This window comes from Salmo salar, chromosome 16 (genome assembly GCF_965601325.2).
Source record: "Salmo salar chromosome 16, fSalSal1, whole genome shotgun sequence".
Taxonomy (NCBI): domain Eukaryota; kingdom Metazoa; phylum Chordata; class Actinopteri; order Salmoniformes; family Salmonidae; genus Salmo; species Salmo salar.
In genome coordinates this window covers 324950-343296 of record NC_138306.1, presented here as the reverse complement: position 1 = coordinate 343296, position 18347 = coordinate 324950, and positions in this window count along the sequence as shown.

The window sequence follows — 18347 nt, the reverse complement described above, 5'->3', positions numbered from 1 at the left end:
GACAACACACACACACAAACACCGACAACACACACACACACCTACCACACACACACACACACACAACGACAACACACACACACCGACAAGACACACACACACACACACACACCATCAACACAAACACACACACACACCGACAACACACACACACACAACACACACACACACCGACAACACACACACACACACCGACAACACACACACACACCGACAACACACCGACAACACACACACACACACACCGACAACACACACACACCGACAAACACACACACACACACACACACCGACAACACACACACACACACACACACCGACAACACACACACACACACACCGACAACACACACACACACGCACCGACAACACACACACACCGACAACACACACACACACACCGACAACACACACACACACACACCGACAACACACACACACACACAACACACACACACACCGAAACACACACACACACCGACAACACACACACACACACCGACAACACACACACACACCGACAACACACACACACACACCGACAACACACACACACACACACACCAGCAACACACTCACACACACCGACAACACACACACACACACACCGACAACACACACACACACACCGACAACACAGACACACACACACACCGACAACACACACACACACACACCGACAACACACACACACACACTGACAACACACACACACACTGACAACACACACACACACCGACATCACACACACACAGACAACACACACACACACACACCGACAACACACACACACACACACCGACAACACAGACACACACACACACCGACAACACACACACACACGCACCGACAACACACACACACCGACAACACACACACACACACACACACCGACAACACACACACACACACACACACCAACAACACACACACACACACACACACACCGACAACACACACACACACACCGACAACACACACACACACACACACACACCGACAACACACACACACACACCGACAACACACACACACACACCGACAACACACACACACACCGACAACACACACACACACACCGACAACACACACACACACACACCGACAACACACACACACACAACACACACACAAACCGACAACACACACACACACACACACACACACACCGACAACACACACACACACACACACACCGACAACACACACACACACACACAACGACAACACACACACACACACACACCGACAACACACACACACACAACACACACACACACCGACAACACACACACACACACACACACACACCGACAACACACACACATACACACCGACAACACACACACACACACACACACACACACCGACAACACACACACACACACCGACAACACACACACACACACACCGACAACACACACACACACACCGACAACACACACACACACACCGACAACACACACACACACACACACACACCGACAACACACACACACACACGACACACACACACACACACCGACAACACAAACACACACCGACAACACACACACACACCGACAACACACACACACACCACCACACACACACACACACACAACGACAACACACACACACCGACAAACACACACACACACACACACACCGACAACACACACACACACACACCGACAACACACACACACACACACACACACACACCGACAACACACACACACACACACACACCGACAACACACACACACACACCGACAACACACACACACACCGACAACACACCGACAACACACACACACACACACACCGACAACACACACACACCGACAACACACACACACACACACACACACACCCGACAACACACACACACACACACCGACAACACACACACACACACACCGACAACACACACACACACGCACCGACAACACACACACACACACACCGACAACACACACACACACACAACACACACACACACCGACAACACACACACACACACCGACAACACACACACACACACACACCGACAACACACACACACACACACCGACAACACACCGACAACACACACACACACACACCGACAACACACACACACCGACAAACACACACACACACACACACACCGACAACACACACACACACACACCGACAACACACACACACACCGACAACACACACACACACGCACCGACAACACACACACACCGACAACACACACACACACACCGACAACACACACACACACACACCAACAACACACACACACACACCGACAACACACACACACACACCGACAACACACACACACACCGACAACACACACACACACACCGACAACACACACACACACACACACCGACAACACACACACACACACACCGACAACACACACACACACACACCGACAAAACACACACACACACACACACCGACAACACACACACACACACCGACAACACACACACACACAACACACACACACACCGACAACACACACACACACACACACACACCGACAACACACACACACACACACACACACACACACACACACACCGACAACACACACACACACACACACCGACAACACACACACACACACCGACAACACACCGACAACACACACACACACACACCGACAACACACACACACCGACAACACACACACACACACACACACCGACAACACACACACACACCGACAACACACACACACACACACCGACAACACACACACACGCACCGACAACACACACACACCACAACACACACACACACCGACAACACACACACACACACACACACCAACAACACAAACACACACCGACAACACACACACACACACCGACAACACACACACACACAACACACACACACACCGACAACACACACACACACACACACACCGACAACACACACACACACACCACCGACAACACACACACACACCGACAACACACACACACACACACACACCAACAACACACACACACACCGACAACACACACACACACCGACAACACACACACACACCGACAACACACACACACAAACACCGACAACACACACACACACCTACCACACACACACACACACACAACGACAACACACACACACCGACAAGACACACACACACACACACACACCATCAACACAAACACACACACACACCGACAACACACACACACACAACACACACACACACCGACACACACACACACACACACCGACAACACACACACACACCGACAACACACCGACAACACACACACACACACACCGACAACACACACACACCGACAAACACACACACACACACACACACCGACAACACACACACACACACACACACCGACAACACACACACACACACACCGACAACACACACACACACGCACCGACAACACACACACACCGACAACACACACACACACACCGACAACACACACACACACACACCGACAACACACACACACACACAACACACACACACACCGAAACACACACACACACCGACAACACACACACACACACCGACAACACACACACACACCGACAACACACACACACACACCGACAACACACACACACACACACACCAGCAACACACTCACACACACCGACAACACACACACACACACACCGACAACACACACACACACACCGACAACACAGACACACACACACACCGACAACACACACACACACACACCGACAACACACACACACACACTGACAACACACACACACACTGACAACACACACACACACCGACATCACACACACACAGACAACACACACACACACACACCGACAACACACACACACACACACCGACAACACAGACACACACACACACCGACAACACACACACACACGCACCGACAACACACACACACCGACAACACACACACACACACACACACCGACAACACACACACACACACACACACCAACAACACACACACACACACACACACACCGACAACACACACACACACACCGACAACACACACACACACACACACACACCGACAACACACACACACACACCGACAACACACACACACACACCGACAACACACACACACACCGACAACACACACACACACACCGACAACACACACACACACACACCGACAACACACACACACACAACACACACACAAACCGACAACACACACACACACACACACACACACACCGACAACACACACACACACACACACACCGACAACACACACACACACACACAACGACAACACACACACACACACACACCGACAACACACACACACACAACACACACACACACCGACAACACACACACACACACACACACACACCGACAACACACACACATACACACCGACAACACACACACACACACACACACACACACACACCGACAACACACACACACACACCGACAACACACACACACACACACACACACACACACAAACACACACACACACACCGACAACACAGACACACCGACAACACACACACACACCGACAACACACACACACACCGACAACACACACACACACACACACCGACAACACATAAACACACACACACCGACAACACACACACACACACACACACACCGACAACACACACACAAACACACCGACAACACACACACACACACACACACCGACAACACACACACACACACACACACACTGACAACACACACACACACACACCGACAACACACACACACACACCGACAACACACACACACAGGCAACACACACACACACACACACACACACCGACAACACACACAAACACACACACCGACAACACACACACACACAACACACACACACACACACACACACACAACGACAACACACACACACACCGACAACACACACACACACACCGACAACACACACACACACACACCTACCACACACACACACACCGACAACACACCGACAACACACACACACACACCGACAACACACACACACCGACAACACACACACACACACACCGACAACACACACACACACACACACACCGACAACACACACACACACACTGACAACACACACACACACACACCGACAACACACACACACACACCGACAACACACACACACAGACAACACACACACACAAACACACCGACAACACACACAAACACACACACCGACAACACACACACACACAACACACACACACACACACACACACACACCGACAACACACACACACACCGACAACACACACACACACAACCGACAACACACACACACACACACCTACCACACACACACACCGACAACACACCGACAACACACACACACACACACACCGACAACACACACACACACACACCGACAACACACACACAAACACACCGACAACACACACACACACACCGACAACACACACACACACAACACACACACACACCGACAAATCACACACACACACACACACACACACCGACAACACACACACACACACCGACAACACACACACACACACACCGACAACACACACACACACACACCGACAACACACACACACACACCGACAACACACACACACACACACACACCAACAACACACACACACACACCGACAACACACACACACACACCGACAACACAAACACACACCGACAACACACACACACACCGACAACACACACAAACACCTACCACACACACACACACACACAACGACAACACACACACACCGACAAGACACACACACACACACACACACACCGACAACACACACACACACACACCGACAACACACACACACACAACACACACACACACCGACAACACACACACACACACACACACCGACAACACACACACACACACCGACAACACACACACACATACACCGACAACACACCGACAACACACACACACACAAACACCGACAACACACACACACCGACAACACACACACACACACACACACCGACAACACACACACACACACACCGACAACACACACACACACACACCGACAACACACACACACACGCACCGACAACACACACACACACACACCGACAACACACACACACACACAACACACACACACACCGACAACACACACACACACACCGACAACACACACACACACACACACACCGACAACACACACACACACACACACCGACAACACACCGACAACACACACACACACACCGACAACACACACACACCGACAACACACACACACACACACACACACCGACAACACACACACACACACACACACCGACAACACACACACACACACACCGACAACACACACACACACGCACCGACAACACACACACATCGACAACACACACACACACCGACAACACACACACACACCGACAACACACACACACACAACCGACAACACACACACACACACACCTACCACACACACACACACACCGACAACACACCGACAACACACACACACACACCGACAACACACACACACACACACACCGACAACACACACACAAACACACCGACAACACACACACACACACCGACAACACACACACACACAACACACACACACACCGACAACACACACACACACACCGACAACACACACACACACACACCGACAACACACACACACACACACACACACCAACAACACACACACACACACCGACAACACACACACACACACCGACAACACAAACACACACCGACAACACACACACACACCGACAACACACACAAACACCTACCACACACACACACACACACAACGACAACACACACACACCGACAAGACACACACACACACACACACACACCGACAACACACACACACACACACCGACAACACACACACACACAACACACACACACACCGACAACACACACACACACACAGACACCGACAACACACACACACACACCGACAACACACACACACACACACCGACAACACACCGACAACACACACACACACAAACACCGACAACACACACACACCGACAACACACACACACACACACACACCGACAACACACACACACACACACACCGACAACACACACACACACACACCGACAACACACACACACACGCACCGACAACACACACACACACACACACCGACAACACACACACACGCACAACACACACACACACCGACAACACACACACACACACCGACAACACACACACACACACACACCGACAACACACACACACACACACCGACAACACACCGACAACACACACACACACCGACAACACACACACACCGACAACACACACACACACACACACACACCGACAACACACACACACACACACACACCGACAACACACACACACACACACCGACAACACACACACACACGCACCGACAACACACACACACCGACAACACACACACACACCGACAACACACACACACACACACACCAACAACACACACACACACACCGACAACACACACACACACACACCGACAACACACACACACACACACCGACAACACACACACACACACACCGACAACACACACACACACACCGACAAAACACACACACACACACACACCGACAACACACACACACACACCGACAACACACACACACACAACACACACACACACCGACAACACACACACACACACACACACACACACCGACAACACACACACACACACACACACACACACACACACACACACACACACACACACACACACCGACAACACACACACACACACTGACAACACACACACACACACACCGACAACACACACACACACACACCGACAACACACACACACACCGACAACACACACACACACACACACACACACACCAACAACACACACACACACCGACAACACACACACACACCGACAACACACACAGACACCGACAACACACACACACACACACACACACACACCGACAACACACACACACACACACACACCGACAACACACACACACACACACCGACAACACACACACACACACACCGACAACACACACACACACAACACACACACACACCGACAACACACACACACACACACACACACACACACCGACAAATCACACACACACACACACACACACCGACAACACACACACACACACCGACAACACACACACACACACACCGACAACACACACACACACACCGACAACACACACACACACACCGACAACACACACACACACACACACACACCAACAACACACACACACACACTGACAACACACACACACACACCGACAACACAAACACACACCGACAACACACACACACACCGACAACACACACACACACCTACCACACACACACACACACACAACGACAACACACACACACCGACAAGACACACACACACACACACACCGACAACACACACACACACACACCGACAACACACACACACACAACACACACACACACCGACAACACTCACACACACACACACACCGACAACACACACACACACACCGACAACACACACACACACCGACAACACACCGACAACACACACACACACACACACCGACAACACACACACACCGACAACACACACACACACACACACACACACACCGACAACACACACACACACACACCGACAACACACACACACACACACCGACAACACACACACACACGCACCGACAACACACACACACACACACCGACAACACACACACACACACAACACACACACACACCGACAACACACACACTAACACCGACAACACACACACACACACACACCGACAACACACACACACACACACCGACAACACACCGACAACACACACACACACACACCGACAACACACACACACCGACAAACACACACACACACACACACCGACAACACACACACACACACACACACCGACAACACACACACACACCGACAACACACACACACACGCACCGACAACACACACACACCGACAACACACACACACACACCGACAACACACACACACACACACCAACAACACACACACACACACCGACAACACACACACACACACCGACAACACACACACACACCGACAACACACACACACACACCGACAACACACACACACACACCGACAACACACACACACACACACCGACAACACACACACACACACACCGACAAAACACACACACACACACACACCGACAACACACACACACACACATCGACAACACACACACAAACACACTGACAACACACACACACACACCGACAACACACACACACACACAACACACACACACACCGACAAATCACACACACACACACACACACACCGACAACACACACACACACACCGACAACACACACACACACACACCGACAACACACACACACACACCGACAACACACACACACACACCGACAACACACACACACACACACACACACCAACAACACACACACACACACTGACAACACACACACACACACCGACAACACAAACACACACCGACAACACACACACACACCGACAACACACACACACACCTACCACACACACACACACACACAACGACAACACACACACACCGACAAGACACACACACACACACACACACCGACAACACACACACACACACACCGACAACACACACACACACAACACACACACACACCGACAACACTCACACACACACACACACCGACAACACACACACACACACCGACAACACACACACACACCGACAACACACCGACAACACACACACACACACACACCGACAACACACACACACCGACAACACACACACACACACACACACACACACCGACAACACACACACACACACACCGACAACACACACACACACACACCGACAACACACACACACACGCACCGACAACACACACACACACACACCGACAACACACACACACACACAACACACACACACACCGACAACACACACACTAACACCGACAACACACACACACACACACACCGACAACACACACACACACACACCGACAACACACCGACAACACACACACACACACACCGACAACACACACACACCGACAAACACACACACACACACACACACCGACAACACACACACACACACACACACCGACAACACACACACACACCGACAACACACACACACACGCACCGACAACACACACACACCGACAACACACACACACACACCGACAACACACACACACACACACCAACAACACACACACACACACCGACAACACACACACACACACCGACAACACACACACACACCGACAACACACACACACACACCGACAACACACACACACACACCGACAACACACACACACACACACCGACAACACACACACACACACACCGACAAAACACACACACACACACACACCGACAACACACACACACACACCGACAACACACACACACACAACACACACACACACCGACAACACACACACACACACACACACACCGACAACACACACACACACACACACACACACACACACACACACACCGACAACACACACACACACACAGACCGACAACACACACACACACACACCGACAACACACCGACAACACACACACACACACACCGACAACACACACACACCGACAAACACACACACACACACACACACCGACAACACACACACACACCGACAACACACACACACACACCGACAACACACACACACGCACCGACAACACACACACACCGACAACACACACACACACCGACAACACACACACACACACACACACCAACAACACAAACACACACCGACAACACACACACACACACCGACAACACACACACACACAACACACACACACACCGACAACACACACACACACACACACACACACCGACAACACACACACACACACACACACACACACACACACACACACACACACACCGACAGCACACACACACACACTGACAACACACACACACACACACCGACAACACACACACACACACACCGACAACACACACACACACCGACAACACACACACACACACACACACCAACAACACACACACACACCGACAACACACACACACACCGACAACACACACACACACCGACAACACACACAAACAAACACCGACAACACACACACACACCTACCACACACACACACACACACAACGACAACACACACACACCGACAAGACACACACACACACACACACACCATCAACACAAACACACACACACACCGACAACACACACACACACAACACACACACACACCGACAACACACACACACACACCGACAACACACACACACACCGACAACACACCGACAACACACACACACACACACCGACAACACACACACACCGACAAACACACACACACACACACACACCGACAACACACACACACACACACACACCGACAACACACACACACACACACCGACAACACACACACACACGCACCGACAACACACACACACCGACAACACACACACACACACCGACAACACACACACACACACACCGACAACACACACACACACACAACACACACACACACCGAAACACACACACACACCGACAACACACACACACACACCGACAACACACACACACACCGACAACACACACACACACACCGACAACACACACACACACACACACCAGCAACACACTCACACACACCGACAACACACACACACACACACCGACAACACACACACACACACCGACAACACAGACACACACACACACCGACAACACACACACACACACACCGACAACACACACACACACACTGACAACACACACACACACTGACAACACACACACACACCGACATCACACACACACAGACAACACACACACACACACACCGACAACACACACACACACACACCGACAACACAGACACACACACACACCGACAACACACACACACACGCACCGACAACACACACACACCGACAACACACACACACACACACACACCGACAACACACACACACACACACACACCAACAACACACACACACACACACACACACCGACAACACACACACACACACCGACAACACACACACACACACACACACACACACACACCGACAACACACACACACACACACCGACAACACACACACACACACACCGACAACACACACACACACACCGACAACACACACACACACCGACAACACACACACACACACCGACAACACACACACACACACACCGACAACACACACACACACAACACACACACACACCGACAACACACACACACACACACACACACACCGACAACACACACACACACACACACACCGACAACACACACACACACACACAACGACAACACACACACACACACACACCGACAACACACACACACACAACACACACACACACCGACAACACACACACACACACACACACACCGACAACACACACACATACACACCGACAACACACACACACACACACACACACACACCGACAACACACACACACACACACCGACAACACACACACACACACACACACACACACACACACACACACACACCCGACAACACAGACACACCGACAACACACACACACACCGACAACACACACACACACACACACCGACAACACATAAACACACACACACCGACAACACACACACACACACACACACACCGACAACACACACACAAACACACCGACAACACACACACACACACACACACCGACAACACACACACACACACACACACTGACAACACACACACACACACACCGACAACACACACACACACACCGACAACACACACACACAGGCAACACACACACACACACACACACACACCGACAACACACACAAACACACACACCGACAACACACACACACACAACACACACACACACACACACACACACACACACCGACAACACACACACACACCGACAACACACACACACACACCGACAACACACACACACACACACCTACCACACACACACACACCGACAACACACCGACAACACACACACACACACCGACAACACACACACACCGACAACACACACACACACACACCGACAACACACACACACACACACACCGACAACACACACACACACACTGACAACACACACACACACACACCGACAACACACACACACACACCGACAACACACACACACAGACAACACACACACACACACACACACACCGACAACACACACAAACACACACACCGACAACACACACACACACAACACACACACACACACACACACACACACACCGACAACACACACACACACCGACAACACACACACACACAACCGACAACACACACACACACACACCTACCACACACACACACCGACAACACACCGACAACACACACACACACACACACCGACAACACACACACACACACACCGACAACACACACACAAACACACCGACAACACACACACACACACCGACAACACACACACACACAACACACACACACACCGACAAATCACACACACACACACACACACACACCGACAACACACACACACACACCGACAACACACACACACACACACCGACAACACACACACACACACACCGACAACACACACACACACAACACACACACACACCGACAAATCACACACACACACACACACACACACACACCGACAACACACACACACACACCGACAACACACACACACACACACCGACAACACACACACACACACATCGACAACACACACACAAACACACCGACAACACACACACACACACCGACAACACACACACACACACAACACACACACACACCGACAAATCACACACACACACACACACACACCGACAACACACACACACACACCGACAACACACACACACACACACCGACAACACACACACACACACCGACAACACACACACACACACCGACAACACACACACACACACACACACACCAACAACACACACACACACACTGACAACACACACACACACACCGACAACACAAACACACACCGACAACACACACACACACCGACAACACACACACACACCTACCACACACACACACACACACAACGACAACACACACACACCGACAAGACACACACACACACACACACACCGACAACACACACACACACACACCGACAACACACACACACACAACACACACACACACCGACAACACACACACACACACACACACCGACAACACACACACACACACCGACAACACACACACACACCGACAACACACCGACAACACACACACACACACACACCGACAACACACACACACCGACAACACACACACACACACACACACACACACCGACAACACACACACACACACACCGACAACACACACACACACACACCGACAACACACACACACACGCACCGACAACACACACACACACACACCGACAACACACACACACACACAACACACACACACACCGACAACACACACACTAACACCGACAACACACACACACACACACACCGACAACACACACACACACACACCGACAACACACCGACAACACACACACACACACACCGACAACACACACACACCGACAAACACACACACACACACACACACCGACAACACACACACACACACACCGACAACACACACACACACCGACAACACACACACACACGCACCGACAACACACACACACCGACAACACACACACACACACCGACAACACACACACACACACACCAACAACACACACACACACACCGACAACACACACACACACACCGACAACACACACACACACCGACAACACACACACACACACCGACAACACACACACACACACACCGACAACACACACACACACACACCGACAACACACACACACACACACCGACAAAACACACACACACACACACACCGACAACACACACACACACACCGACAACACACACACACACAACACACACACACACCGACAACACACACACACACACACACACACCGACAACACACACACACACACACACACACACACACACACACACCGACAACACACACACACACACACACCGACAACACACACACACACACACCGACAACACACCGACAACACACACACACACACACCGACAACACACACACACCGACAAACACACACACACACACACACACCGACAACACACACACACACCGACAACACACACACACACACACCGACAACACACACACACGCACCGACAACACACACACACCAACAACACACACACACACCGACAACACACACACACACACACACACCAACAACACAAACACACACCGACAACACACACACACACACCGACAACACACACACACACAACACACACACACACCGACAACACACACACACACACACACACCGACAACACACACACACACACACCGACAACACACACACACACCGACAACACACACACACACACACACACCAACAACACACACACACACCGACAACACACACACACACCGACAACACACACACACACCGACAACACACACACACAAACACCGACAACACACACACACACCTACCACACACACACACACACACAACGACAACACACACACACCGACAAGACACACACACACACACACACACCATCAACACAAACACACACACACACCGACAACACACACACACACAACACACACACACACCGACAACACACACACACACACCGACAACACACACACACACCGACAACACACCGACAACACACACACACACACACCGACAACACACACACACCGACAAACACACACACACACACACACACCGACAACACACACACACACACACACACCGACAACACACACACACACACACCGACAACACACACACACACGCACCGACAACACACACACACCGACAACACACACACACACACCGACAACACACACACACACACACCGACAACACACACACACACACAACACACACACACACCGAAACACACACACACACCGACAACACACACACACACACCGACAACACACACACACACCGACAACACACACACACACACCGACAACACACACACACACACACACCAGCAACACACTCACACACACCGACAACACACACACACACACACCGACAACACACACACACACACCGACAACACAGACACACACACACACCGACAACACACACACACACACACCGACAACACACACACACACACTGACAACACACACACACACTGACAACACACACACACACCGACATCACACACACACAGACAACACACACACACACACACCGACAACACACACACACACACACCGACAACACAGACACACACACACACCGACAACACACACACACACGCACCGACAACACACACACACCGACAACACACACACACACACACACACCGACAACACACACACACACACACACACCAACAACACACACACACACACACACACACCGACAACACACACACACACACCGACAACACACACACACACACACACACACCGACAACACACACACACACACCGACAACACACACACACACACCGACAACACACACACACACCGACAACACACACACACACACCGACAACACACACACACACACACCGACAACACACACACACACAACACACACACAAACCGACAACACACACACACACACACACACACACACCGACAACACACACACACACACACACACCGACAACACACACACACACACACAACGACAACACACACACACACACACACCGACAACACACACACACACAACACACACACACACCGACAACACACACACACACACACACACACACCGACAACACACACACATACACACCGACAACACACACACACACACACACACACACACCGACAACACACACACACACACCGACAACACACACACACACACACCGACAACACACACACACACACCGACAACACACACACACACACCGACAACACACACACACACACACACACACCAACAACACACACACACACACTGACAACACACACACACACACCGACAACACAAACACACACCGACAACACACACACACACCGACAACACACACACACACCTACCACACACACACACACACACAACGACAACACACACACACCGACAAGACACACACACACACACACACACCGACAACACACACACACACACACCGACAACACACACACACACAACACACACACACACCGACAACACACACACACACACACACACCGACAACACACACACACACACCGACAACACACACACACACCGACAACACACCGACAACACACACACACACACACACCGACAACACACACACACCGACAACACACACACACACACACACACACACACCGACAACACACACACACACACACCGACAACACACACACACACACACCGACAACACACACACACACGCACCGACAACACACACACACACACACCGACAACACACACACACACACAACACACACACACACCGACAACACACACACTAACACCGACAACACACACACACACACACACCGACAACACACACACACACACACCGACAACACACCGACAACACACACACACACACACCGACAACACACACACACCGACAAACACACACACACACACACACACCGACAACACACACACACACACACCGACAACACACACACACACCGACAACACACACACACACGCACCGACAACACACACACACCGACAACACACACACACACACCGACAACACACACACACACACACCAACAACACACACACACACACCGACAACACACACACACACACCGACAACACACACACACACCGACAACACACACACACACACCGACAACACACACACACACACACACCGACAACACACACACACACACACCGACAACACACACACACACACACCGACAAAACACACACACACACACACACCGACAACACACACACACACACCGACAACACACACACACACAACACACACACACACCGACAACACACACACACACACACACACACCGACAACACACACACACACACACACACACACACACACACACACCGACAACACACACACACACACACACCGACAACACACACACACACACACCGACAACACACCGACAACACACACACACACACACCGACAACACACACACACCGACAAACACACACACACACACACACACCGACAACACACACACACACCGACAACACACACACACACACACCGACAACACACACACACGCACCGACAACACACACACACCAACAACACACACA